General features: G+C 39.2%; 1 long non-coding RNA gene across 1 annotated transcript in view; it reads right to left on the reverse strand.

Annotated features, from left to right (window-relative positions):
- Window positions 1-11529: 11529 nt before the first annotated feature.
- The window catches only part of LOC147361533 (uncharacterized), a 52919-nt gene continuing 36888 nt past the window's right edge, over window positions 11530-27560 (reverse strand). Inside the window, exons 2-3 of the long non-coding RNA XR_015138042.1 lie at window positions 14406-14639; window positions 11530-12934 (exon numbers count right to left, since the gene is read on the reverse strand). This is a non-coding gene — a long non-coding RNA (uncharacterized LOC147361533). The remainder of the gene's footprint in view (window positions 12935-14405; window positions 14640-27560) is intronic.

The raw sequence follows: 27560 nt of genomic DNA on the forward strand, positions 1-27560 counted from the left end.
TGATCCAACAGATGTTGGCAATTTGGTCTCTGGTTCCTCTGCCTTTTCTAAATCCAGCTTGAATATCTGGAAGTTCACGGTTCATGTCCTGTTGAAGCCTGGCTTGGAGAATTGTGAGCATTACTTTGCTAGTGTGTGAGATGAGTGCAATTGTGCACTAGTTTGAACATTCTTTGCCATTGCCTTTCTTTGGATTGGAATAAAAAATGACCTTTTCCAGTCCTGTGGCCACTACTGAGTTTTTCAAATTTGCTAGCATATTGAGTGCAGCACTTTCACAGCATCATTTTTTAGGATTTGAAATAGCTCAACTGGAATTCCATCACCTCCAGTAACTTTGTTCATAGTGATGCTTCCTAAGGCCCACTTGACTTTGTATTCCAGGATATCTGGCTAAAGGTGAGTGACCACACCATAGTGGTTATCTGGGCCATGAGATCTTTTATGTATAGTTTTTTAGCTCAGTTAATAACAAAGTCATTATCCCAATCACCTAGTGATTTCTGGAAAAAGCCTGAACTGTATATTATCTTCTCTATATAATAAATTACCCACTCTTATGAAATCTCCATCTTAATGTTTATTATGTTTGTTCCTTCCTTTCCTTTCAAACTATATGCATTGATTCATTTATTGACTTTTTCTTACAGTACTTATTGAATGCCTTCTATGGCATTCCCATGGTAGCTTCCCAGAGCTATAGCAATGAACTAACCAAGGATATTGCCTTCTCTCATGGCTGTATATTTTATGATAATTAAGTGAATATTTTATGATAATCAAGTGAATATACAAATATTGTATAAGTTTCAGTTCAGTTCAGTTCATTTCAGTTGCTCAGTCAGGTCCGACTCTTTGTGACTCCGTGAATCTCAGCACGCCAGGCCTCCCTGTCCATCACCAACTCCCAGAGTTCACTCAAACTCATGTCCATCGAGTCGGTGATGCCATCCAGCCATCTCATCCTCTGTCATCCCCTTCTCCTCCTGCCCCCAATCCCTCCCAGTATCAGGGTCTTTTCCAATGAGTCAACTCTTCACATGAGGTGGCCAAAGTATTGGAGTCCAAAGTATTGGTGGCCAAAGTATATGAACACCCAGGACTGGTCTCCTTTAGGATGGACTGGTTGGATCTCCTTGCAGTCCAAGGGACTCTCAAGAGTCTTCTCCAACATGACAGTTCAAAAGCATCAATTCTTCAACGTTCAGCTTTCTTCACAGTCCAACTCTCACATCCATACATGACCACAGGAAAAACCATAGCTTTGACTAGATGGACCTTTGTTGGCAAAGTAATGTCTCTGCTTTTGAATATGCTATCTAGGTTGGTCATAACTTTCCTTCCAAGGAGTAAGCGTCTTTTAATTTCATGGCTGAAGTCACCATCTGCAGTAATTTTGGAGCCCCCCAAAATAAAGTCTGACACTGTTTCCACTGTTTCCCCATCTATTTCCCATGAAGTGATGGGACCAGATGCCATGATCTTAGTTTTCTGAATGTTGAGCTTTAAGCCAATTTTTCCACTGTCCTCTTTCACTTTCATCAAGAAGCTCTTTAGTTCCTCTTCACTTTCTGCCATAAGGGTGGTGTCATCTGTCATCTGAGGTTATTGATATTTCTCCTGGCAATCTTGATTCCAGCTTGTGTATAAGTTTAGGGATGATAAATTCTAAGCAGAAATATCACTTCATTGGCATGACTTTCTTAAACAGGTTGGGCAGGGAAACAGAAGGTGAAACCAGAAGGAAGAACACCAGTTAAGACTTTGATAGATTATAGCCAAGCAGGCTAGTAAGCATTTTTTTTTGTACCTATTTGTGCATAGCACATCATCCTAGGGCTTGGGCATGTTATGGTAGACATGATAGAGCAATTGAGGAGCTACCACAAGTAACTATTAAATGTATCATGCCTCCCCATTCTTCTTCTCTAGTATCTCCCCACTAGTGTCAGCTTCAAGAACTCTAAAGAGGGGCTGACATTTAACAGATGATGAAGGTGTAGAAAAAATTTACATGCATGGGAGCTAAGTTCTTTCAGTCACGTCCAACTCTTTGTGACGCTATGGACTGTAGCCTACAGGCTTCTCTGTCCATGGGGATTCTCCAGGCAAGAATGGAGTGGGTTGCCATGCTCTCCTCCAGGGGATCTTCCTGACCCAGGGATCCAGCCCATGTCTCTTATGTCTTCATCATTGGCAGGGGGTTCTTTACCACAAGTGCCGCCTGGGAAGCCCAGAAAGAATTTACACACTCACTTACATTTTTTTTGATAAATATACAATTCTTTTGATTATTTATGGATAAAACACAGATGAAAATAGTCATTATTTAGTGGGAATACTAATGTCATGGATATTCATTACTTTTTTAAAAAACTGGATATTAGAGATCCCCAGAAGACCAGTCTAGCTTGCAAAACCCTGAGAAAATATTTCATTAAATGAATTCTCACAAGTGACTTCACAAAAATATTGCTGACCTTAAACTTCACAAAACAGCTGTTTAGAACTTATTATAAAGGAACATTTACCTTGGACAATAGAGAAAAGCCTAGATATATTATCTCTAACACAGAAAGCTACTATTTAAAGAGTGATTATACATTACCAGTTCAGTTATCTTCTTCTACATTATTCCTGATTCACAAATTGTGGGGGCGCACCACAAGATAATTAACAGGTTTAATAGAGTAAGGATGTTGGTACTGAATGTTTTATTTAGAGGTAAACAGATTGATTTTATGGGGAGAAAAAACTAGCACTTAGTTTTTTGTTTATTTGTTTGTTGATTTCCCTACTTTTATTTCCAGTCTATAAAAGGCACCAAATGAAATGTTTTTATCAGTAGAATTACATCAGACATTGAATTATACTTACTGTGTTTCGTTTAGTTCTGGCACCCATTTACTCTGGTATAAATTTAAAAATGCAGTCTCCTAACAGGCAATGACTTACCTTCAAAATACAATGTTGTCACAATTCTTTTTTTCATGTACAAGTACAATATGATTCAAGCCAGTTTTAGTCCAAAATGAAGGGGGTGATTTTAACTCTCCATTAGTTAACTCTGAAGAATAGGAGTGAAGTTGGTCTTAAGAAACGTCAGGATCTAGAGAGTTAGAAGTTTTAGTTTCTATCCAAGTACTCTTCATTCCTACCCCACTTCACTGAGTTTTGTCTATATTCTCTTCTATGCAGAGTTTTATAGCCCGGGGTTGGAATACGGGTGTAGAGAGCCCTAAGGCTGCATCATCACAGCTAAGCACCAAAGAACACTCAACTCTATGTGAGGGTGTCAGGTGGTGAGTTGTAGGAGTTTCCACTCCAGTGTTAGCATGGGAAATACAGAGTAAGGTCCTGATTGCCACGGCTTAAATCATATACTATCCATGGGTCAATTATTGTGGCCAGGGAAATAGAATATCCTTGAATCACAAGAGCTATCCTAACCTGGTGGTGGTGACTGGAGGCTGTGATCGGCAATCAGAACTCCATGGACCACAGACTGGGTTATAGAGACGTATCAGGTTGCTGATAAGAAATGAAACACAACTAAAAAATTATCTGTTACAGATACAGTTTTAAATGGCAACCCACTCCAGTATTGTTGCCTGGGAAATCCCAAGGACAGAGGAGCCTGGCAGGCTACAGTCTGTGGGGCTGCAAAAGAGTCGGACACAACTGAGCAACTAAACAACACCAAATGCGTGTTTTTCTAAACATTAAATAAATCCATATTGATAGGACTTCATGTAAATGCATTGCTTTTCAAATTTCTAATAGAAGGACAAGAGAGAGAATCTCTAATATTTTAAAATCCTATCTGAGTCCTACTGTTCTGTTTAATTTTCATTGAGTTACTACATGTGCAGGATATTTTTTGGCCTCTTGCCATGAATGTAAACCCATTGTCCTTCAAGTAATTTAGAGTATAAAAGACAGAGAAGGAAAGAATTCACCTTTGACATGTGTAGCCCTATTTAAGTCTTGTTTTTTCTCTGAGAGTTTTCAAGTTGAACCTCTCCTTGTCCATTGATATTTCTTTGATTTTTTTTTCTTTGTGCTTAAGCTACTTTCCTATATTCTGTCTCTTGCAGATATTATTTTCTGGCACCTCTATCATCTCTATAGCCATCTCTTTTTCACTGGGATTCAAATTTATTCTTGGTTAAAACTATGTTATCCACCAGATCATTCTACTAACTCAGACTCCAGAAACTGTCTTTTTCCTGACAAGAATTATTCTCCACCATTTAGTCCTCTCATCACAGAATCTTGGAACATTTTCAATTAGTACCTCTTCTGGTCCTTTAAATGGAGTCAGTCAGCCAAAGAGAGCAAATGAATGAAACTTTGGGGAAAAGCTCACATCTAGCATTCAACCTTCAGAGTTGGACACCACCGAAGCGACTTAGCAGCAGCAGCAGCAGCATTCAACCTTAACAACCTCCTCCTTGCCCAGTCCCACTGCTATGTCTGCTTTTCATTCTTTTTTTTGTAATCTCTGAATTCGTATCACAATTGAAAACATCTACCCCAGATCCTCACTCGTGTATCTGTAACCCATGTTGCCTCTTTCCTGTGTCCCTGATTTTGCTTGGTTCTGTTCCCTCGCAGACCCCACTTTCTCTGCCTTACCTCAACTCTGGCTCCCACTAGATCTACAAATGCTTCACAGGCAAGAGGTTTTTCTCTACCCATGGTTTTTCTGTCACAGTTTGGGACATGGTCAATATGAATTTTTGGCAGTATCAGCACATTATCTTTTGGTTTTAATCTTTCTAAGAGTTCCTGAGGTAACTTTGTGAGAGGACTAATTATTATGGCTACCAAAATTGTAGAAAAATAACTGACTTCATGATGCTTATTACTATCATAGAAATAGGAGACACTGTAGTCTCAAGTCCATTTCAAATAAGTACATGTTACATATGTACAGTGTGTATACATATATAGACACACACACATATACATATACATTGCCTGCACACACACACACACACACACATCTATATACACAGGGCTTCTCATCGGCTTAGCGGTAAAGAATCTGTCTGCGAAGCAGGAGCCTCAGGAGATGCATATTCTATCCCTGGGGAAGATCCCCTGGAGGAGGGCATGGCAACCCATTCCAGTATTCTTTCCTGGAGAATCCCCATGGAGAGAGGAGCCTGGTGGGCTACAGTCCATGAGGTCGCAGAGTCGGACATGACTGAAGCGACTGAGCATGCACCCTTGAATATATAGACATGTACATATACACATATATACATTGCCTGCAAAGACTATAGTAAAGGAGCTGAACTCTAACCATCTAATCATCCTGTAATCATTAAAAGAAAATTCAACATTCATAGGGAAATGCAAGTTATCTTTGGAAAGTACTATCTGTGGGAAAAATATACAAAATATTAGAATCTTTAAGAGGATTTACAGAGTAAAATGGAGAAGGAAGTCCGACTCAGGTGTGGAACATCCAACAGCTTTAAAGCTTCTGCCTTAAGTAAAAACAAATACAGCTCTTTCCAATTCCAATTGAACATCATCCTTTTAAGTTTCCCCAGCAAGGAAGGCCACTTTTTCCTCTGGCCAGTGGCCTTTCCAGGAGGAAAGGTATTGAGGTCAAACACAGATGTGCACCTCGTTGCTTGCTCTGTATCCGCTGTGCTCAGACAGCTGCCTCCAGTGTCCAGCCCCGTAAATGCCTGGGATACTTTAAATTCCTGTCATCCCTGGCTTTTCCCCCGATACATGAAGTTAGAAAGTCCAGTCCTTAACTGAGGATACCAGATTCCAAATCTACCTGTTTGGAACTGGTAATAAATATTCTTACCTAGACTGCTAGAAGGGCAATTACCATAGTGGCCAAATATGCAACTAAATTGCTAATCCAAAAATGGTTGTTAAAGATGACTTAGGGCAAGTCCTTATTATATACATGAGACAACTGAGTCCCAAAGTAAAAATTATTTACTCTAAGGACTGAGGCTGAAACTGAAACTCCAATACTTTGGCCACCTGATGCGGAGAGCCAACTCATTGGAAAAGATCCTGATGCTGGAAAAGATTGAAGGCAAAAGAAGTGGGTGGCAGAGGATGAGATGGTTAGATAGCATCACCAATTCAATTGATGTGAATTTGAGCAACTCCAGGAGATAGTGAAGGACAGGAGAGCCTGGGGTGCTGCAGTCTATGGGGTCTCAAAGAGTCAGACACAACCTAGTGACTGAACAACAACAAAATGTCGTATAGTGAGTGAATCCTGTTTTGGAATTCAACTCTTTAAGGTCTGTTGCACTGTCTCACACTGCCTGCCACATTTTTCCCTCTAAACAAAAATCGGAGCATATTTGTTTCTGAAATAAAATCCTTCCCCTGGCTGATGTTTTAGAGAACATGAAGACATTTAAATAATAAAACACTACTAAACCCCTCGTGAACTGCCCTTATTTACACAAGAGCAATGGCCAGTAAGGGATAATCCCTTCCCACTGCACCTTATTCAAAGCTCTGGCAGAGCTTTCATCACACTGTGTGGAATAATCTGTCTCCATATGTATTTTCCCACACTTGACTGCTAGTTCATCAAGAGAATGGCTTATGAACTTATAAATCCATAATGCCTAGCATTACAACAGACATGTAAGAGGAGTTCAGTACATGAGTGGTGCACAAATGAAAAGAATGGACAGAAGCATGGATGCATGAAAGGTCTGAGAAACAAAGCTGCACGTGGAGATGAGCCCATGTCATGCGGAGCAGTGAAAGCCAGACTACCGTGCTTGAATTTGATGTACCCAGACACAGAATAAAGAGACGTGGTGAAAGTAACATTTACCAAGAAGGTATAAATAGGCAGAAGAGAACTATTGCTTTTGGATACAGAGATTCCATTTGAATCACATCAGTTCTTCTTAAACCTATCCATGAATTTAGTGTATGCTCAATGAAACAAAAATAATGCTTAAGAACAAACCTGACAGGAAGAGGGAGCATAGATTTGGAGGACATGCTGTCAGGAAGGTTACATAGCTGAAACTCTACCAGAATACATCCACTCTAAGAGAGGGATTACCAAGATATTATGAATACAAAAACAGTCAAGCCTAAAAATGATATTGTTGCATAATCCATGAAAGATGTCCTAAGTGCTGAAAACCATATTTGACTTACATCTTTATAAACACAGCTCAGATATCACTTCTTGTCAGGAGTGATCTACAGTCTTGGGCAGAACTTCTCTGCTGGTATACCAGAAGTCTTCAAGCAGCTTGAAGCCCCAAAGGTGGGCAGATACCTATGGCCAGCCACATTTCTCTACAAAAAGCCTAACTATTTACCCTATATACAATACAAATAGTCTCATTTCTCTGAGAACATGACCTGAAAATCAAATGCAGCTAAGTCTCACTATGCTATCTTTAACTTCTGATGTAATTAAGGATTCAGATGTTACCACTTTAGGCAAAGGATGCAATATATATTAAAAACTTACTTCTATCTTTAGGGTATCCAATTCAAATGATCTTCAGGGGTTCAAGGCAGTGCAGATGGAGCTGAATACAGTCTGATGCTCATCAACAACAGATACCTAGGGGGAAAGCAATACAAAAAGGAAGATTAATACTCTGCAACTGCAGGAGATAAGCCACAGACTGTCTATTCGATCAGTGATTGAGCACAAATGTTTGCCAGTTATGGCCAATGATATGAAAGGGACAATTGGCTAAAGGGGATTTGGAGGTAAATAATTTCTTTGATTAAAAGAGAAGAGGAGGAGTATCAGAAATATAAGGAGGATGAAGAAATGAGGGAGAAGAGGGAAAAGAAGAAAGAGGAGAAAGAGAAGGAGGAAGGAGAGGAAAAGAAATCCTTGATGCTTTTTTGTGTGCTCAAGGGGCCACCATCTTAAACGGCTGCAGTTAATCTGCAACCCTAAGAACACAGGATAGACAACAAATACAAACTGCTGTTCACAAACTACACAAGCAGCAAGGATTTACTGTGTAGCACACGGTACTCTATTACAATGAAATGTAATCTCCAAAAAAAAGAAAAACCTGAATTACTATGCTATACTCTTAAAATTAACACAATATTATAAATCAACTATATTTCAATAAAAAAAGACCACAGCCTAAAGGAAAAGCTTGCTGAGAACTCTCAAATCAACCCAGAAACACTACCTTCATCTTTTTCTGTGAAAAATAGAAACACCTTTTTAGTTTCACTTCAACTTGCATTTTTCAGCTGCAGGCAATAATAACAAGCACCACTAACACTTAAGAGAAACACCAAGAGTTTTGAAGGGATAGCATCTCCAAAGGCATTAGAATGTGATGGATGTGAAACTTCTTGTCAGGACCACAAGATAGTTGATGACAGTGGAATAATATCCCAGAAGTTTTGAGATAAGGGGTTTTTGAGCTGCGTTTCTGTTGCTTCTTAATCCATCAAGTATGAAGGTATTTAAACCTTTCCATCTCTCCTACTTCTTTCTTGATATGATTAGATGAGAATATATACCAGCAAAATTAAAAATGAATCTAAGATATGAAGATGTCAAATCTAAGAAAAATTGGGGAAAGGCATGAGAGAGACAGAGAGAGAAATCTTTGAATGACAGCTATGTAGAAGTATAAAAAACTTTCAGTCTAATACTGACCTTTCCCTGAAGAAGGAAACAGCAACCCACTCCAGTATTCTTGCCTGGAGAATTCCATGGACAGAGGAGTCCGGCAGGCTACAGTCCATGGAGTCGCAGGAGTAGGATATGACTTAGCAACTAAATCACCACCATCACCAATACTGACCTTTAATCAAGAAACTGCATAATCCTGGTTGCATAATAAAAACAAGTATACAATTCTTTCTTCCATGAGATTAAAATAAGCATCTAGGAATTGCAGGAATAACAAAAATGTGCTAAAAATTGTGATCCAGTTAGTAAGCGATGTGGCATGATTTCTATTGAGTGATGAAATTTATGAAAATGAATGTCATTTAGCCTTGGCGCCTTCAAAATTCTCTTTTGAACAATATAGAACCTGCTGCTTGGCTCTTCACTGGATTCCTCTATGTAATATTTTAAAAATTATCCCTTGTGTATTGCACTTTTCTACAATAACCCTAGAGATACCCTGGTTTCTCATACTCAGCACTGTTTACACGTGGGCCAGATAAATTCCTTGCTGTAGCAGCCTATCCTGTTCATTGTAAGCTATATAGCAGCATCCCTGGCCTCTCTTCACTAGATGCCTTTAACACGCCATTTGTGACAATCCCGTGTCTCCAGTCATTGCTAAATGTCTCTTCAGAGGGAGATGGCAGAATTGCTTCTGAAGTTTGAAACACTACCATAGACAAAGCATGGAAATATTAAATGTAAAAAATTATATGTGTTATAAATGTTGAATACATTAAAGTAGGGGTACAATTGAGAGATGGTTTTTCTGGTAACTCTGCTGATAAAGAATCTGCCTGCAATGCAGGAGACCCCAGTTCAATTCCTGGGTCAGGAAGATCCCCTGCAGAAGGGATAGGCTACCCACTCCAGTACTCATGGGCTTCCCTGGTGGCTCAGATGGTAAAGGGTCCACTTGCAATGTGGGAGACCTGGGTTTGATCCCTGGGTTGGGAAGATCCGCTGGAGGAGGGCATGGCAACCTACAGCAGTATTATTGCCTGAAGAATCTCTATGGACAGAAGAGCCTGATGGGCTACAGTCCATGGGGTCGCAAAGCATCAGACATGACTGAGAGACTAAGCACAGTTGAGAGAAGCGGAGTGATGGTGTGTAGGGAGGGAAGAGACAGAAGTCAATGGACATTGTTCACTTATACAGAAGACATTGAATACCATCTAAAGTTCCTGAACCAATAAAAAATGTTAAGGTTATTTTTAAATTTATAGACAATAACAGACCAAAACAACCAGGTGTATTTAAAAAAAAAAAAAAAACATTGGGAGAAGGGCTGGCTGCAGGAGATATTTTTAAAAAGTATTTTTCATACTAGATAATAAATAAATATAGATAAAAATTATATATCAAGAATTTACATGGAAAGAGAAGACTCCTGAGAATCCTTTGGACTGAAAGGAGATTAAACCAATCAATCCTAAAGGAAATCAACCCTGAATATTCATTGGAAGGACTAATGCTGAAGCTGAATCTTCAATACCTTGGGCACCTGATGTGAAGAGCTGACTCATTGGAAAAGACCCTGATGCTGGGGAAGATTGAAGGCAAAAGAGGAAGGGGCTGGCAGAGGATTAGATGGTTAGATAGCATCATCAACTCAATGGACATGAATTTGAGTAAACTCTGGGAGATAGTGGAGGACAGAGGAGCCTGGTGTGCTACAGTCCATGAAGTCACAAAGAGTTGGACACGATCTAGCGACTGAACAACAGCGCCAACATACATGATTTAGAGTTACTGAGTTTACAATTAGGAGTATTAAAAAAACAGTCAAGGAAGTTTTCTCTCAACTTTCATCATTATTTGAAATAGCTTTTAAGCAATGACTTTTATTTACCTTTAAACATGTCGATTCAGTTTAGTTCAGTCGCTCAGTCATGTCCGACTCTTTGCAACCCCATAGATTGCAGCATGCCAGGCTTCCCTGTCTATCACCAACTCTCGAAGCTTGCACAGACTCATGTCCATCGAGTCATGTCTTAATCATGTCTTAAATATGTCTTAGTACTCAAATGAGTACTTACTCAGAAGTTACTTAACTCAGTACCTTACTCAAATGACCTTTGAGATTATGAGTTTACATAGTGAAAGGAGTTCTAATAGCAGTGAAAGGGGAAATTTTCAGTCTCTCTCTGGAAACTTTTTTTTTCTAAAATGATATGGGAAATAGATGGGAAAACAGTGGAAACAGTGTCAGACTTTATTTTTCTGGGCTCCAAAATCACTACAGATGGTGACTGCAGCCATGAAATTAAAAGACGCTTACTCCTTGGAAGGAAAGTTATGACCAACCTAGATAGCATATACAAAAGCAGGGACATTACTTTGCCAACAAAGGTCCGTCTAGTCAAGGCCATGGTTTTTCCAGTGGTCATGTATGGATGTGAGAGTTGGACTGTGAAGAAAGCTGAGCACCAAAGAATTGATGCTTTTGAACTGTGGTGTTGGAGAAGACTCTTGAGAGGCCCTTGGACTACAAGGAGATCCAACCAGTCCATTCTGAAGGAGATCAGCCCTGGGATTTCTTTGGAAGGAAGGATGCTGAAGCTGAAACTCCAGTACTTTGGCCACCTGATGCGAAGAGTTGACTCATTGGAAAAGACTCTGATGCTGGGAGGGATTGGGGGCAGGAGGAGAAGGGGACGACAGAGGATGAGATGGCTGGATGGCATCACTGACTCGATGGACGTGAGTCTGAATGAACTCCGGGAGTTGGTGATGGACAGGGAGGCCTGGAGTGCTGCGATTCATGGGGTCGCAAAGAGTCGGACACGACTGAGCGACTGAACTGAACTGAACTGAAAATGATATGACCAATTTTGTCTCTATTGGGTATTCAATAAATGTTTATTGAAGATTCCATTTCAATTTCTTGCCTGTTTTGCCCATAAGTTAATGTGGAAATACCCCCTCTCTCTTCTATTTTAACCCATTTAGCCTTGACTTCCTACCATCCATTCTCCAGGTGTCAATGAGATAATCAAAGTTCACTGCATTTTAAAATCTCTTAGGAAACCACGAACACTCATTTAGACCTCAAATTAGGGGTCAGTGATTTAGCACAGAGCGGACAGCATCTGAGAGCTCATTGAATGAGACGCAGCAATAATCCTCAAGCGATTATTCTCTAATCTTTGCTGGCAGATGCTTTAAAGACAGCCCAGAGAGTTCATTATGCAAATAGAATTGTCTGGATCTGCTGACAGGGGCGGAACTGAGCAGACGCTCCATGTAGATAGCCGCCTGGCATACTCTTCCGCCGTGCAAGGAGATACCGGGACACGCTTTCTCTGATCTGCACGTATTTATACTGCAATTAATGAAGGGCGAGAAAGTTCATCTTGAAGCTGGGTCATGGAATGCTTAAAACTGAACAGACTCAAGAAACAGAATCTTATTTGTCACAGTCAGCCCTTAGTGAACGCCAGGGCATTTCTGAAGCTCTGAAATATTCGTCTTTATGAGATCTATACAAACAGAAACATGAAACACTAACACACATGTACACATTTAAACTTACTAAACACTTAACGCAAATGTATACATGTGTTTGTGCACATATTAATTAACATGTGTGTACGTACATGTATTGTGTATATACACATGACATGCATGTGCATAGATACATATATGACTATATGTGTATGGGTATATACATACGTATGTATATATGCTCATATTTATGACAGCAGAACGCATTAGCCAGTAGCCAGTAGCTGTGTGACATGGGCAAGTTCTTACTTGTCGATGATAAGTTTCCTTATCATCTTTCAGTTCCTTATCATAAGCCTTAGTTTTCTCATTTTAGAATGAAACTAAGAAAAATGCCATCCTCAAAGAGTTGGTCAAAATGTTTTTGTAACCCAGCATTAGATGACTTATTTATGACACTGTTTATGTCTTGAACTTCCCTGATACATTTTGCAAAGATTCAATTCTAAGTTCATTTACTTTGGCCATTACTTTGATATACTTGAAATACGACTTGATTAGGAAGCATACAATCGCTTTATGAGTTCTCAGAATGTGGTTCTTGTGTGAACGGAAGCATCTGCAGCTTAGCTCTGTCATCTTCAAAGTCAGGCAGAGTCACCACTGTGTGTCCAGTCTGCCGCTGGTCTAGCAGCCTAATGTCACGGTCAGTAGTGGTTACTGAACATCTCCTGTGTACCAGGAAAGACTCCAGGGAACTCTGGGCAAGGCTGTCAGCGATGGTTCCGTTCTTCAAGTTACCTAAACTCGAGAGAGAAAGATGAGGCTATGAATCAAATGCCGGTTAAAAAGAGATCATACTGGGGTCTTGTTCATTCAAGTTGGCAAATATATATTTTGCATAAATATAAATACATATGTATTTAACAATAACAGTTGGCTGACATGGTGAAATTTGTGGCACACATTGTTGGTATAAATTATCAACTGCATGGAAAAAGATGTCAAGTATTTGAGAAACCGACAAATGCTTATTCAGTTTGATAGTACATGGACACTTCCGGGAATTTTTCTTAGAGAAATAACTTATGTACAAGATATTTGTGTGTAGATATTCATCATAATACTTTAAAAGTTTTTCTATGTAAATGCCATAGTTGCAAAAAGTTCAAATAAATAAGTCATAGGGTGTCCATAAATGTAGTATATTTAATATAATATACATAGCATATATGTGTATGATATAGGGAAGTTATGTGGTACAGTTTAATTAAAATGAAAGAGTATAGAAATATTAACTCTCATATCCCCCCAGCACACACACACACACACAGAAAAAATAATCTGCTTAAAATATTAGCAGTAGATTAATGGTTATTTTCATTTCCTTATTAATACTTTCCTTTTTTCCATGTACTCTACAATGAATAGATCATTTTTGGAATCATAAAAATAACCATTATCTCATACATACGAATTTAAAAAACTAGTTTCTCCTTGTGGTATTTTGTTTGTTTTCTGTTTGTTTGCCTGTTTCCCACATGCAAAATGTAGAATGAAAGGAGAAATGTTTGCTTTGAGCCAAGAATGTCATATTTAAAGGCCCTGAAAGCCTGCAGTTTTGAGTAGCTATTGGCATTATTTTAGCAATGTACCCAACTTATTCTTTCAGCCAGTTTCCCCCCCCCCCTCGAGAAGATGCAGCAATTAAATGACCTTTTATAACAAGACCCATCAGATGTAGTCACAGGTAATGACAGCATTATGTAAGCCCACTATCTGCAGTAAAACTCCAAACGTGCATTCTACCAACTAGCAATTTTCCCAATCAGCTCTTTATTTCACCATGCCACCGTCCTTTAGAGCCCTAATCATGGAGGTGGCTCTGGAGAAAAAAGCCATGTTCTGTCTGAACTCAGTGGGTAATGAACATACAGGACAAAATGAGCTTTTTGCTCTCTGTGGCACAGTGTGCTTTCCCTGTTTTGCAGTCATTTTCTCCAATTCAATGCAAATTCTTATAATTTCCCCCAGAAATAAATGCTATTAAATGCCCTATTCTTCTCTCCCATGTCAGAAACTTTACACCCTACCATCAGCTGTATATTTGTCAAAATCAAAACTCTACATTGGAAGCCAGAGAATGACAGACAACAGCCAATGTTGTCAGCTAGGAATAAGAGAAATGTCCAGAGTGCAGCAGACAATTAATAATGACAAGCAGACATTTCGTTGTGATGGGTATCATCATCCTTCATCTCCCATGTCACACCTGGCTGTTTCAACATTTCAATCAATTGTGCTCAATCCTGTTCAACTCTTTGCGATCCCATGGGCTGTAGCCCACCAGGTTCCCTCTGTCCATGGAATTTTCCAGGCAAGTCTACCGGAAGGGTTGCCATTTCCTCCTCCAGGAGATCTTCCTGACCCAGGGATTGAATCCACATCTCTTGAGTCTCCTCCACTGGCATCTGGATTCCTTTACCACTGCATCACCTGGGAAGGTCTAAATAAACAGTTTATGAGTTATCACAAAACAGAACAAAATATAAAAATAACCTAATGCAAACCAGTACTATGATTACTTCTTAAATTTTGATTCTATCTGATTTATGATGGTTTTATTCAAACTCCAGATACACAAGTAGAAAACACAGCTTGGTTGGGAAAGGATTGTTGGTTGGCTTATCTCTACTTCAGACTGAGTGAAAATTGCACAATGATTACGAGAGGCCATTAAAAATGTCCTAGAATATTTTTGAGAGATAGTATTAACACTATATTAGTCTATATTAGTGTTAATGAAGTTAATAGGTAGAGAAAGACAGAGAAGAGCAGATTGAGAAAGTGATTCTAAATTAGAAATAACTATTTTATAGTTTTTTTAAAATTCTCATTAATCTTCAAAAATGAATGTAATCATTGCATATCCCACATGGGAAAAGATCACACAGGAATTCATTCACACATAAAACATGCACATCCAGGTCTGGAATCACAGTGGTGTCTGATTTCCCTAGGATAAGACCGACCAATGGATAGCAGATTTCAAAATAACAGTCCTATTAGGAAGTACTGGGTTAGCCAAAAATTTGTTCAGGTTTTTCTGTAACATCTTTTGGAAAAATCCTAACGAACTTCTTGGCCAACCCAATATAATATCCTAGCAATAAAACTGTGTCCTATATTAGCACATGTCCTTACTCTTCGTTTCAAAGAACATTAAAATGAATAAATTAAGGAAGAATTTTTTTTTTTTTACAAACATTGGTATATGACTACTCCAAATAACTTTACACATGTTGTTCAGTCACTAAGTCGTGTCTGACTCTTTGCAACCCGTGATCTGATCTTCACTATGTCCCAGTGTTTGTTCAAACTCATGTTCACTGAGTCAACGATGCCATCCAACCATCTTATCCTCTATCAACCCCTTCTCCTCAATCTTTCCCAGCATCAGGGTCTTTTCCATTGTCAGCTCTTCGCATCAGGTGGCCAAAGTATTGGAGCTTCAGCTTCAGCATCAGTCCTTCCAATGAATATTCAGAGTTCATTTCCTTTAGGATTGACTGGTTTGATCTCCCCTCAGTCCAAGGGACTCTCAAGAATCTTCTCCAGGACCACAATTCAAATTACACAGGTTAACTCACTTAATTCTCATAACTCCAAATTACAGATGAGGAAACCAAGACATAGGAGAAGTGAAGTGGTCTCACACAGTTAGAACAAGGCAGAGAGAGCTCAGACTCCCAACCCGAGCACCTAGCTCCCAGGTCCATCTGCCTCATCATTATACCACATCACCTCCATTGTAGTTCTGACAATTTTTACTCTGTTTAGGAAGTCCAACAGTTCCTTCAAGGTGTTCAAAGGCTAACACCTGAGATTCTACTAAGGAATATCTGCTTTTGTCTGCTTTATATAATGGGGTTCTGTATGAAATTGTATTTTAAGGAGGTGCATGAAGTGTGCTTTACAAAAGTTACTATTTTGGGATACATCCAAAACCACTTTATGACCTTACGGTACGTTGGCGTCAACATTGCAAGAGTTCGTTTGCAGCACAGATAGCTGTTTAGACATTGGATTAAATAAAGACCCTGACTGATGCTCAGATAGCCTTGGGGATGGAGAGCAGGGGAGGCGTTCAAGATGCCTTTGTCTGAGGTGTTCTTTGTCCTTACGATTGTTTTTGTGACTTTTTATAGTGGGATAGTTGAGCTATTTAAAGTCCGGCAAACTGAGGGAAGTTGGAAGACAGTTTTATTTACTGACTCTGAAGCCAAGTGTCAAGCACAAGGCCTTGGGCCTGGACTGTGTCTCCAGATGAAGCTGACACAAGTTTCTGTGAAGATGAAACAAGTCAAGACACGGTACACTACATCCTTTTAGGTCTGCTCCTTGATTTCCATTTTTACCCCTCGATTTCTTCTAGGTTTTTGGCATCCTTCCCAGGGTTTACTTTTTGGCTTATACAGAGCTTTCTTAATCCATTGCTTATGCGAATTCGAAGAAAATGCATTTAATATTTGTGATGTACATTGAAATACTTAGATAAAATCGAGGTCCAGGCTCTAGTCAGGCTTCCCAGTGAGATTTTTGCCTTAATATAAGACATTCTTTTAATCTAATGACCAGACCTGAAGGTGGGTCATTTATCTTGTCATCGTAAATGCTGAATCAGGTACACTACAGCTTTGTTTAACTGATTCTACAGAAAATGACTGTTAACTTTGTTCAGGAAAAAAGAAAAAAAAAACAACTGACTTCAGAATAACTCATTTTATAATTGCACATAAACAAAGTATAATATATTTTCACAGATGTAATAAATTTTCCTGTTGTCAGAGTTTCTTAAATAAATCCTTGCTTTAACATACAGTATAAGACTAAACTATTTCTTTCATTTCATTAACATTTCTCTTAAAGTGCCTAATTTACTTTTGGACTGCAAGTTAATTTCTATTCCAATCAAGTTTACAACACACAAGGATTTTTAGCATTTTGACTCAGTGCCACTGTGTCCAAGTTGGTACTTCAGAAGGAATATTATTAAAGAGGATAGGGTCAATTCTTGGAAATATTCCACCATGTTAGATGATAAAAACATATTTTCTATAATTACAGGTAATGACTGCCTGATAAATTACAACCATGGGAAGAATCAAAGTAATAGACAATTAAAATCTGGATTGTAGAGAAGAAGAAAAAGTTACCCCAGAAAAATATAAGTTCGATATTGTGTTTGTAAAATCTGTATTAATAATAAATAAGTTTGGAAATAACATGAGTAAAGACGATCAGGCAGCTGCTTTAAGGGCATGTTTATGAACTGTTGGAAAGGAAAGTAGAATATCTTCTTTAACTTAAGGTATAGCAGTATTTTCGGACTTGCCTGGCGGTCCAGTGGTTAAGACTCCATGCTTCCAATGCGGTGGTCACAGGTTCTATCCCCCATCAGGGAACTAGATCCCACACGCCACAACGGTGTGGTCAGAAAAATAATAAGCAAAAAAACAAAGTAACGATATTTCCTATCGGGTACAGAGGGGTAGGATATCAAGAAGCACCTGCATTTATCTATATGCTTTAAACAAAGCACAGCTATTGCAAAAGTTAAAGCACCAAGACATGGAGTTTCTCCTCTCGTGTTTACTGTTCTTCAGTGAATACAACTTGCCACTGGCAGAGAAAGAACATGCCAGACAAATGTTGGTTAAGCTGCAAAACAACTTTAAAAAATTTCAAATACAGTGGTTACAGTAATCATCTGATCAACACTTTTGTTGCCAGTATTCTTAGCCTACATAGCTTGTTATGGCAACTGCTACAATTAGAATGGCATCAAAATAATAGCTATCTATTTGTAGAAATTCCATAATGATATTCTAACGACTGGAAGATGATAACAGCCCTCTTGGCTCTTGTCCAAGATAGATCACAATACATGCTGATAACCCAGTTCAACATTCTTGGAGTTTTTTTCTGCATTATGCATTCAAATGCTAATAGAGCAGGCAGTGAGCTCTCCAACATTACTGCTAGATAAAGTCTTAAGCCAAAGAAAATTCTCCAGATAATCAATGTATAATTCTTTAAGACCTTATACTGTCTGTTGTAAAATTATATTCACTGTTATTAAAATTTTGCTACAATGCATTCTATATTTCTATGACTTTTGTTTGTTATTATACTATCTCACAATACAGTGAAAACTTTGAAAATTACTTATTTGGGATAAAACAATTTAGGCCAGATTCTGAGGGTTTAGGGGCATTAAAATATCATAATTAAAATAGTTGATAGTTATACCAGCTGAATCATTCAGAAAATATTTAAGTATATGTGGTCTTATGTGTGTTAGTCACTCAGTCATGTCTGACTCTTAGCAATCTCATAGACAGTAGCTCGCCAGGATCCTCTGTCCATGGAAGTCTCCAGGCAAGAATACTGGAGTAAAGTGCCATTCCCTTCTCCAGGGGATCTTCCCAACCCAGGAATCGAACCCTGGTCTCCTGCACTGCAGGCAGATTCTTTACCATCTGTACTACCAGGGAAGTCTGTGGGGTTGCAAAGAGTTGGACACAACTGAGTGACTAAGCACACACACACACTTGGTCTAATAAAGACTCATAAAATATGCATATGGGAAAATCAAATGTATTTTATTAGTGTTAATTAGTTTTATTAGTCTTTTAGATTGTTTTTCTTTCTTCTGTCTTTCTCTGCTGGTAGATAATCAGTGATGCCAACTCACTGCTGGCGTTTTAGTCACTCAGTTGTGTCCAACTCTATGACCCCATGGCCTGTAGCCTGCCAGGCTCCTCTGCACATGGGATTTTCCAGGCAGCATACTGGAGTAGGTAGGCATTCCCTTCTCCTCAGGATATCACTGACCTAGAAATCGAAACCCAGTCTCCTGCATTGCAGACAGATTTTTTTACTGTCTGCTGCTGCTGCTGCTAAGTTGCTTCAGTCGTGTCTAACTCTGTGGGACCCCGTAGATGGCAGCCCACCAGGCTCCCCTGTCCCTGGGATTCTCCATGCAAGAACACTGGAGTGGGTTGCCATTTCCTTCTCCAATGCAGGAAAGTGAAAAGTGAAAGTGAAGTTGCTCAGTCGTGTCCGACTCTTAGTGACCCCATGGAGGAATATAATGGGAGCATCCATCATTTCTAATTTTAGTTTCTATACTTCTATGAAATAGAAAATAAGATAATTGAAATGACTCTATCATCTCTTGGCCTAAGTCTTTACTATGGAGTAAAATCATACAAACCACAGAACACTAAGTTTGCTTCCATTCTCAGTCATTTTTTGTTACTTCTAGGTTTTTAGGAATGTTTCAGGAGACTGAGGTGAGAGAAAACCTCTAACCATTAGAGCCTCAACTATTAATTCAGGCCATGGCAATGTTTCTACTTCAGATGGGATGCTATTTATGTCATTGAAGAGGCACTGTACAAATAAATGACATATGCTTGAAAATACATCTAAAAACATTGATTCTTAGAAGCAGAAATATATAGATTGGCATGCTTATAAATGAGTTCAAGTGTCAGGATGAGAACCAAAATCTTCTCAAGGGGCTGTCTAAGTAACTGAGTATCCAGACCAAATTTTCCAGTTTCCTTCCATTTGAAAGAAGTAAGAATCCTTTGAGATGGAATAAAAACTTTTTCTTGCAAAACAAACTATAATATGGTTCTCAAAACAGATAAATTGTACAGAAGTATGGCTGTTGCTGGCAGTTTAGTTGCTAAGTCATATCCGACTCTTTGCAACCCCATGGACTGTAGCCTGCCAGGTTCCTCTGTCCATGGAATTTCCCAGGCAAGAATACTGGAGTGGGTTGTCATTTCTTCCTCCAGGGTATCTTTCCAACCCAGGGATCAAACCTGCATCTCCTGCTTTGGCAGGCAGATTCTTTACCACTGAGCCATCAGGGAAGCATGATTCTCAAAATAGATGACCTGTGCCAAAGTATAACCTGCAACAAAACTATCAAAGTTCAGAACTGTGAACAGCAGCTCTTCAAGATTCATGTTTTCCAAGACAAGACCAGACACAAATTCTGGCTGTCTCTTCTGTTCCAAAGATAAGGCCACCATCTTCCCTACACCCTTGAAACTCACTCAGTTTACAAATCCTGACCTTCCAGAACTATGCCACACTCATAGTTGTGACTTAACCCCAGTCTCAGATCTCAGGGGTACTTCTGTAAATTCGCCTTTGGAGATGCAGTAAGACTCCAAGTGTGCTTCTTGGTCATAAAGTTTCATAACTGAGGCTTCTATGATCAACAGATTTTTCTGGGAACCTCCAGGGCTTTTGACTTTTCACTTATTTATCTATTTCTCCAACTCTGCTGCATGAGATTAAAAACTTGGAAATAACTGTTGGATTTGACCATCTGGAGCTCATAAATGACCTTAAAAAGCACTTTCACTGAAGCCATGGGAAAGTGGTATAATTGTAATGGGCTTAAGAGAGAAGGAGAGGTGGGGAAGTAGGGGCAGTGAGTGTAAATTACTCCCAGAAATTTGGCTATAAAATGAGGCAGGAAAATAGAACAGAAGCTGGAGGAGATAGGATTTACAGCACATTAGTATGACTGTGTGCATACATACTAAATCATGTCTGACTCTTTGCAATCCCAAGGACTATAGCCCACCAGGCTCCTCTGTCCATGGAATTTTCCATGCAAAAATACTGGAGTGGGTGCCATTTTCTCATCCAAGAGATCTTCCCAATCCAGAGATCTAACCTGCATCTCCCATATTTCCTGCATTGCAAGAGGATTCTTTACTCACTGAGCCATCAGGGAAGCCCAGGATGATGGCAGGAACATTTTAATAATGAGAAAACAATAATGCAGGGGAGAAAGGGAAGAATTTTAGGAGTGAAATACTTGAGTATTTGAGAGAAAATGGGGTCAACTCCCTAAATTGAGGAGCTGAACTTTACATAGGAGTATGAATTATTACTGCAAAGTATGGCTGCAAATATAAATAGCTTGGTTTCTCTGTGGCTAGATAAGAAGATTCTCTTCTATTTTTCTTTCCTGGCTTGTCAGAAAAATGTGCAAGTGAGAAAAGAAATAATGGTGGGAAAATAAAAACAGAATGATGTAGTGGAAACACTAGGGTCCCAAGTTAGAAGTTTAGGTTCAAGAGTCTCCTCTAACGCTCAGTAGCTGCGTGACTGTTTCATCTTTCTAAGTTTGGATTCCTTTCTCCCATAAAATGTAAATAATATTTATTTCCATCCTAACTACTCTAGCATTGTGGTACACTGGACATTTGCAATATTTTGGACATTTTTTTAAAGATGTTTTTTAAATTACAAAAAAAGTTTTTGGAGTAAAGTTGCTTTGGCTTCCCAGGTGGTCCTAGAGGTAAAGAACCCACCTATCATTGCAGGAGTTGCTTTACAATGCTGTGTTAATTTCTACTGAGCAGCTAAGTGTATCAACTATACGTATACATATATCCCCTCTTTTTGGACTTCCTTCCCATTTGGGTCACCACAGAGCATTGAGTCGAGTTCCCTGTGCTGTACAGTGGGTTCTCATTAGTTATCTATTTTATACATAGTACTGGGCTTTCCAAGTCGTACAAGTGTTAAAGAATCTGCCTGCCAGTGTAGGAGGTGCAAGAGATGTGGGTTTGATCCCTAGGTTGGGAGGATCCCCTGGAGAAGGAAATGGCGAGTCACTCCTGTATTCTTGTCTGGAAAATTCCTTGGAGAGAGGAGCCTGGTGAGCTACAGTCTACAGGGTCACAAAGAGTCAGACATGATTGAGCAACTGAGCATGCACACACACACACACACATACATAGTATCAATAATATGTGCATGTCAATCCCAATCTCCCAATTCATTCTACCCCATTTTACCCCATTTGGTATCCATAGTTTGTTCTCTACATCTGTGTCTCTATTTCTGCTTTGAAAATAAGCTTGTCTATACCAGTTTTTTTTTTTTCAAATTCCACATATATGCATATATCTTCTTCTATTTTACTTACCACCTGGCCTTCTAGCTGCGTTATCATCTCTAACTCCCTGAACACTCTAAATTCTTTGAGAGAAGATATTATATACAGATTATACCTTTTTTCTTTGAATCCTGAGCTGTAGCTAATAAGTTCATCGTTGATATCTAACAGCTTTGATTAATTCATGCTAGCAAAGCTTGTTACACAACTGAAGCTAATACAATATTGTAAATCAACTATACTTCAATTAAAAAACATATAATGCTTACTATATTTCAGGAACTGTTGAAAGAACTTTCCATATATTAATGTACTCAAGCCTCAAAATAAATCTTTTAAGTAGAAATTATGAGCATCTTCACTTTAAAGATGAGAAAAGCGAGGTACAAGGAGCAGCAGAGCTAGAGTTAAAACTGGGGAATCTGACTCCAAAAGCTGAGTTTTACCATGTCCACTGCACTGCCTTCTTGTAAACTCAATTAATTTCTGTGTTGTGGATGAAGAAATTCATGCTGTATGACTTTGCACTTTTGTGGCAAACTCTGAGTGGGTCTAGCACAGGCTTCAGAATGAATAACATTTGACAGACTGTGTTGGCAAATAGCTTAAAGAGTACTCAGAAGATGAGCTCAAAGTAGGCTGTAATTACATAGCAGTCATTTCTAACGGGTCAACTGGCAATGTTTTTTCATAGCCTAAATATTTTTGGTGGCTGAGAAGCAAGAATAGTTGAATAATGATAGTTGAACTGATTATTTATTGAGACTTTGCTATGTGGCAGGCACCAATCTAAGTGGTTAACATGTATTATCTCATTCAGTTCTCACAAGGACCTGATAGTACTGATTTTTCCCATTTTAGAATAAGGGCAGCTGGTTCCTGGCAGAGCATGAGTTACAGTACAGGTGTCTTAGTCCAAATTGTAGGTCGTGAGTTTCTTTAGCACACTGTGTGGGGTAGGTGATCTGGAGCTCACGTGTCAGGTGTGAAGGAAGGTCAAAAAGACAGACAAATATACAAGGCTCCAAGAACATTATGCACAGCCTTTCTTTCACCCAGTTTTTTATCATTAAAAGTAAAAATAATAGTAGCTCCCATCTCATTAGGTTGTCATGGGACATCAGTGAGCTGAAATTTAGTTATATGAAGTTCAAACTACAAATGAGATATGATTGTTGTTGTATGTTAGAAGATATATGTGTATTGTTGTTATTATGATTATAGTTACTAAGTACATGAATATTGGGCTTTCCTGGTGGCTCAGAAGGTAAAGAATCTGCCTGCAATGCAGGAGACCTGGGTTTGATCCCTGGGTCGGGAAGATCCCCTGGAGAAGAGCATGGTTACCCACTCCAGTATTCTTGCCTGGAGAATTCCATGTACAGAGGAGACTGGGTCGCAAAGAGTCAGACATGATTGAGCAACTAACACTTTCCCTTTTCATATGAATATTACAGTTACTGGGAATTTAGTTTAGGAAAAAGAGGAAAGGTAGAAAAGTGGTATCTGGATACATTTCTTCCAAGATAGCTGGAAGTGAAGTAAAAAATCTAAGCCTAATCACTTTCCCGAAGCTATTTGAACCACACAATTATATCAGGTATTTAGACTTGGCTTATTCCTATTGAAGAACAAGTCCTTAAATTACCATTCATTACTATAGATATTTTTAATAGATTTTTAATCTGCAATTCTATTTATACTCACATCTCTCAGCATTGCCATATATCCTAAGGATAAAGAATAATATTACTAAATCTCATAGCTTGTCTCATGTGGAGAAGGCAATGGCATCCCACTCCAGTATTCTTGCCTGGAAAATCCCATGGATGGAGGAGTCTGGTAGGCTGCAGTCCATGGGGTCGCGAAGAGTCAGACACGACTGAGCGACTTCACTTTCACTTTTCACTTTCATGCATTGGAGAAGAAAATGGCAACCCACTCCAGTGTTCTTGCCTGGAGAATCCCAGGGACGGTGGAACCTGGTGGGCTTCCATGTATGGGGTTGCACAGAGTCGGACATGACTGAAGCGACTTGGCAGCAGCAGCAGCAGCTTGTCTCATTCTACAAGACTATCTTATGTTGTCATACTTGTTGTTTTTTAGTCTCTAAGTCATGTCTGACTCTTTTGGGACCCCATGGACTGTAGCCTGCCAGGCTCCACTGTCCATGGGATTTTCCAGGCAAGAATACTGGAATGGGTTGCCATTTCCTTCTCCAGGGCAATCTTCTTGATCCAGGGATCAAACCCATGTCTCATTATGCCTCCTGAATTGGCAGGTGGATTCTTTACCACTGAGCTGCCTGGGAAGCCCTGTGTTGTTATACTGCAAGTATTTTTGTTCTCATAATGTTTAAACATAAAGTATCTTTATCTTTATTAGCTATAGAATACTCCCAAGAAACTTCACCAGTACACTGCAGTTTAAGGTTTGTGACATTAATTTTAAGAAAAATATGACAAGTTGTAAAACTGGACACAAAGTGAATCTAAGTATGGAAAGTTAGCGTTCTTTTCGACAGTCTAACCAACCATCTAAACTGCTAAATAAGCACTTGGGCTGTTATTCAGAGACTGTGGAGGTGAACCTCATCTCAGATGATCAGCGTTCCACTCATTGGCTTTTCTGTACAGTTTTAAGTGATATCCCATTCATTTCTAATTGTGGAAAAAATAAGTGGAGGAAACGATTGTGTTTTCAATCCTAGAACTGACAGCAGGCAGTAACATTTGAAAAGTGTTTGGTTTCAGGGATTGGTAGGCTCTCATCTCCCCGGTCACTCAGTGACCTTGGCTGACGGAGGGTCCAACTTGATCCATACTTCCAAAATGACCATGGCAGGAAACAAGAACCATTGTGCACAGGCTTTCAGAAATGTAGCATGGCACTTCTGCTCTTGTTTCATTGGTGAAAACAATCATATCTTAAAAGGAAGTGAGAAAGTACATGACTATCATGTTCCCGGCTACAGAAGAAGCAGAGTATTTCTGTCTCTTTAAAGATTCCAACACCAGGTTTATAACCCAGCCCCAAGCTAAGAAGCTGGAGCTTTGTCCCATGTGGACTCAAACATGTCTTTTCCTGATGCTGCTAACTCTAGAAAATCAAGGAAAGGTGACAGTCAGTAACTTTATCCCCCAAACATTATTTTCTTCCTTGAAAATATCTGAGAATAGTATTCATTTATTTATCATAGCTAATGTGTTTTCAGGCAGTGTTTTAAAACTGCACATTCAGCAATAGATAAGAGTGAATCTCTAACAACAACAAAAACTGAATCTTTGCCTTGCAAGCTTGGAACCTGGTAGGGAGGACCAAGATTTAACAAATGATCAGGATTTGAAGTCCAATTTTGCAGGCAATTAAAGTCTGGTCTGTTGGCTATCACTCTCAGTCTCTTTTCCCCCAACCCCTCCAGTTTTCTTCTTCTATAATATCTAGTTAATATAGAATAATTGGAATAAATATTCTTATAATATCTAATTACTCCTAAAGCAGCTGTAGGAGAGAACACTCTTCTAAAGTATTTTTTTTATTACATCTACAGTTCAGTAGACAGAATGTAAACTTGAGGGATTGCCCACGCAAACATTGAAATACTCCTTTTTTTTCTTACTTTCTACCACATGGCCAATTTTATCATGGGAATGTTTTGAATAAAACCCTTCTGGATAAAAGTGTGACAGTTCTAGCTGAAACTATTTCTATTCATTTACAGTGTGTCGGTAAAGGACAAAATCCGGTGTGAAGATTATGTAGTTTGTTTGATGTGAATATCCAATGAAGTTCATTTGAGTTCTAGGACAAAGATATGTTTTTTACCTGCATCCCCCGACTTGATTTTCTGCACCAAACCTATAACATAAATGAGGAAATCTCTTCAGTTTAGGCTAGATGTCCATGCAGTCAGAACTTTATTTAATTCACCAGCTACTGCAGTCAAAGAATGTTGTTCCCAAGAAGAAACAAAACACACTCCATCCACATCCTTCAGTCATTACCTTGCTGACTTGCCTTCTCAGAGAATGTGCTATTAATATTCATAGTGAGATGAAATTATTCAGTGTTGGTGGTCTGCATTCCCCTACCAGCTTTCCCTTTTGAGTTAGAAACAATTTAGTCCTTTCTGATTCTGTTTGTTTTCTCCCCACACCATCCACATGTGCTGTGTGGTGTAATGTTCTAAGCCTGCCAATGTTTTATTTCAAAAGGTAAATCAAGCCCGAAGGCTTAGCCCAAAAGTTTTTTTAAAAAGCAAATGAACTAGAGGCATGGCAGAGGCTTTGACATTCTGATTAGACAACAGTTAGCAAGTCCCAGACTTTCCCGTGTTTATCATCTCTAGGGTCCCCCCTCTTTGCTCCACTGGCTTGTCAGTCTGCACTCAGGGTCTGATCTGTCTCTTCACTATTTTCTTCACCTTCTTAAACCCTCATCTCTCTGACCAGAAGACAGAAAAAATGCCATGAAATAAGTTTCTCTGAAAATCAGATTGTCATGGGCACCTAGAGGTATTGGATAAGTCTACACAATAGCATTCCTGCCATTCTCATTTCAGAGGACACGTTCATAAACACACCATGACCACCTTTCCAGCCATGTCAATGTTGAACGTCCCTGAGTGACTTTGGCACAATGCCCTGTTTGTGATATTCTAAATGAGTGTAAATGTTGATGGAATTGGGGAATTAGGAAGAGTAGGCTATGGTAGGGAAGAGAGCCCAAGAAAACACCATCAGTACTGACCCGATGAAGCCTTTTCCTTGAGCCAGATGTTCAATAATTCACTTAAACAATTTGATGGAAACACTAAGGACTGGGTGTTCAGTATATATCCCTTAATCTTCCCCTTTAGCCCGCATCAATAAACTTCATGCTGGCTCCCTTCCATTACCAGCAGTAACTTGTTGGCAGTATATTCACAGACTGCAGAAATGGAAAGAGCTTCTTTCTCTTATGCAAGTCTAGAAGAAGAAAAAGTCATGTATTGGTCTACTTAAAGCTTGCTTAGAAACACAGAAGTGCACTGAATAATTATCCTGCATAAATACTTGTGGGCTTCCCTGGTGGCTCACACAGTAAAGAACCTGCCTGCTATACAGGAGATCCAGATTTGATGCCTGGGTCAGGAAGATCCCCTGGAGAAGAGAATGGCAACCCACTCCAGTATTCTTGCCTGGAAAATCCCAAGGACAGAGGAGCCTGGTGGGCTATACTCCATGGGGTCACAAAGAGTCGGACGTGAATGAAGCGACTTAACATGTAGCACATGAATACTTGTGTTATTATTATATGATTTTTTTTATTGTTAAATGAACTTTATGTGGCTTCACAAAGAGACAGAAAAGAATAATGCATTGATGATGGATTGACAGCAAAGTAGAGGGTGATGAAAATGTAAGGAACACCACTGAACTGTTCCCA

Source organism: Bos grunniens, chromosome 12 (assembly GCF_055505025.1).
Source record: "Bos grunniens cultivar Pamir isolate PY7600 chromosome 12, Bosgru_T2T1.0, whole genome shotgun sequence".
Taxonomy (NCBI): domain Eukaryota; kingdom Metazoa; phylum Chordata; class Mammalia; order Artiodactyla; family Bovidae; genus Bos; species Bos grunniens.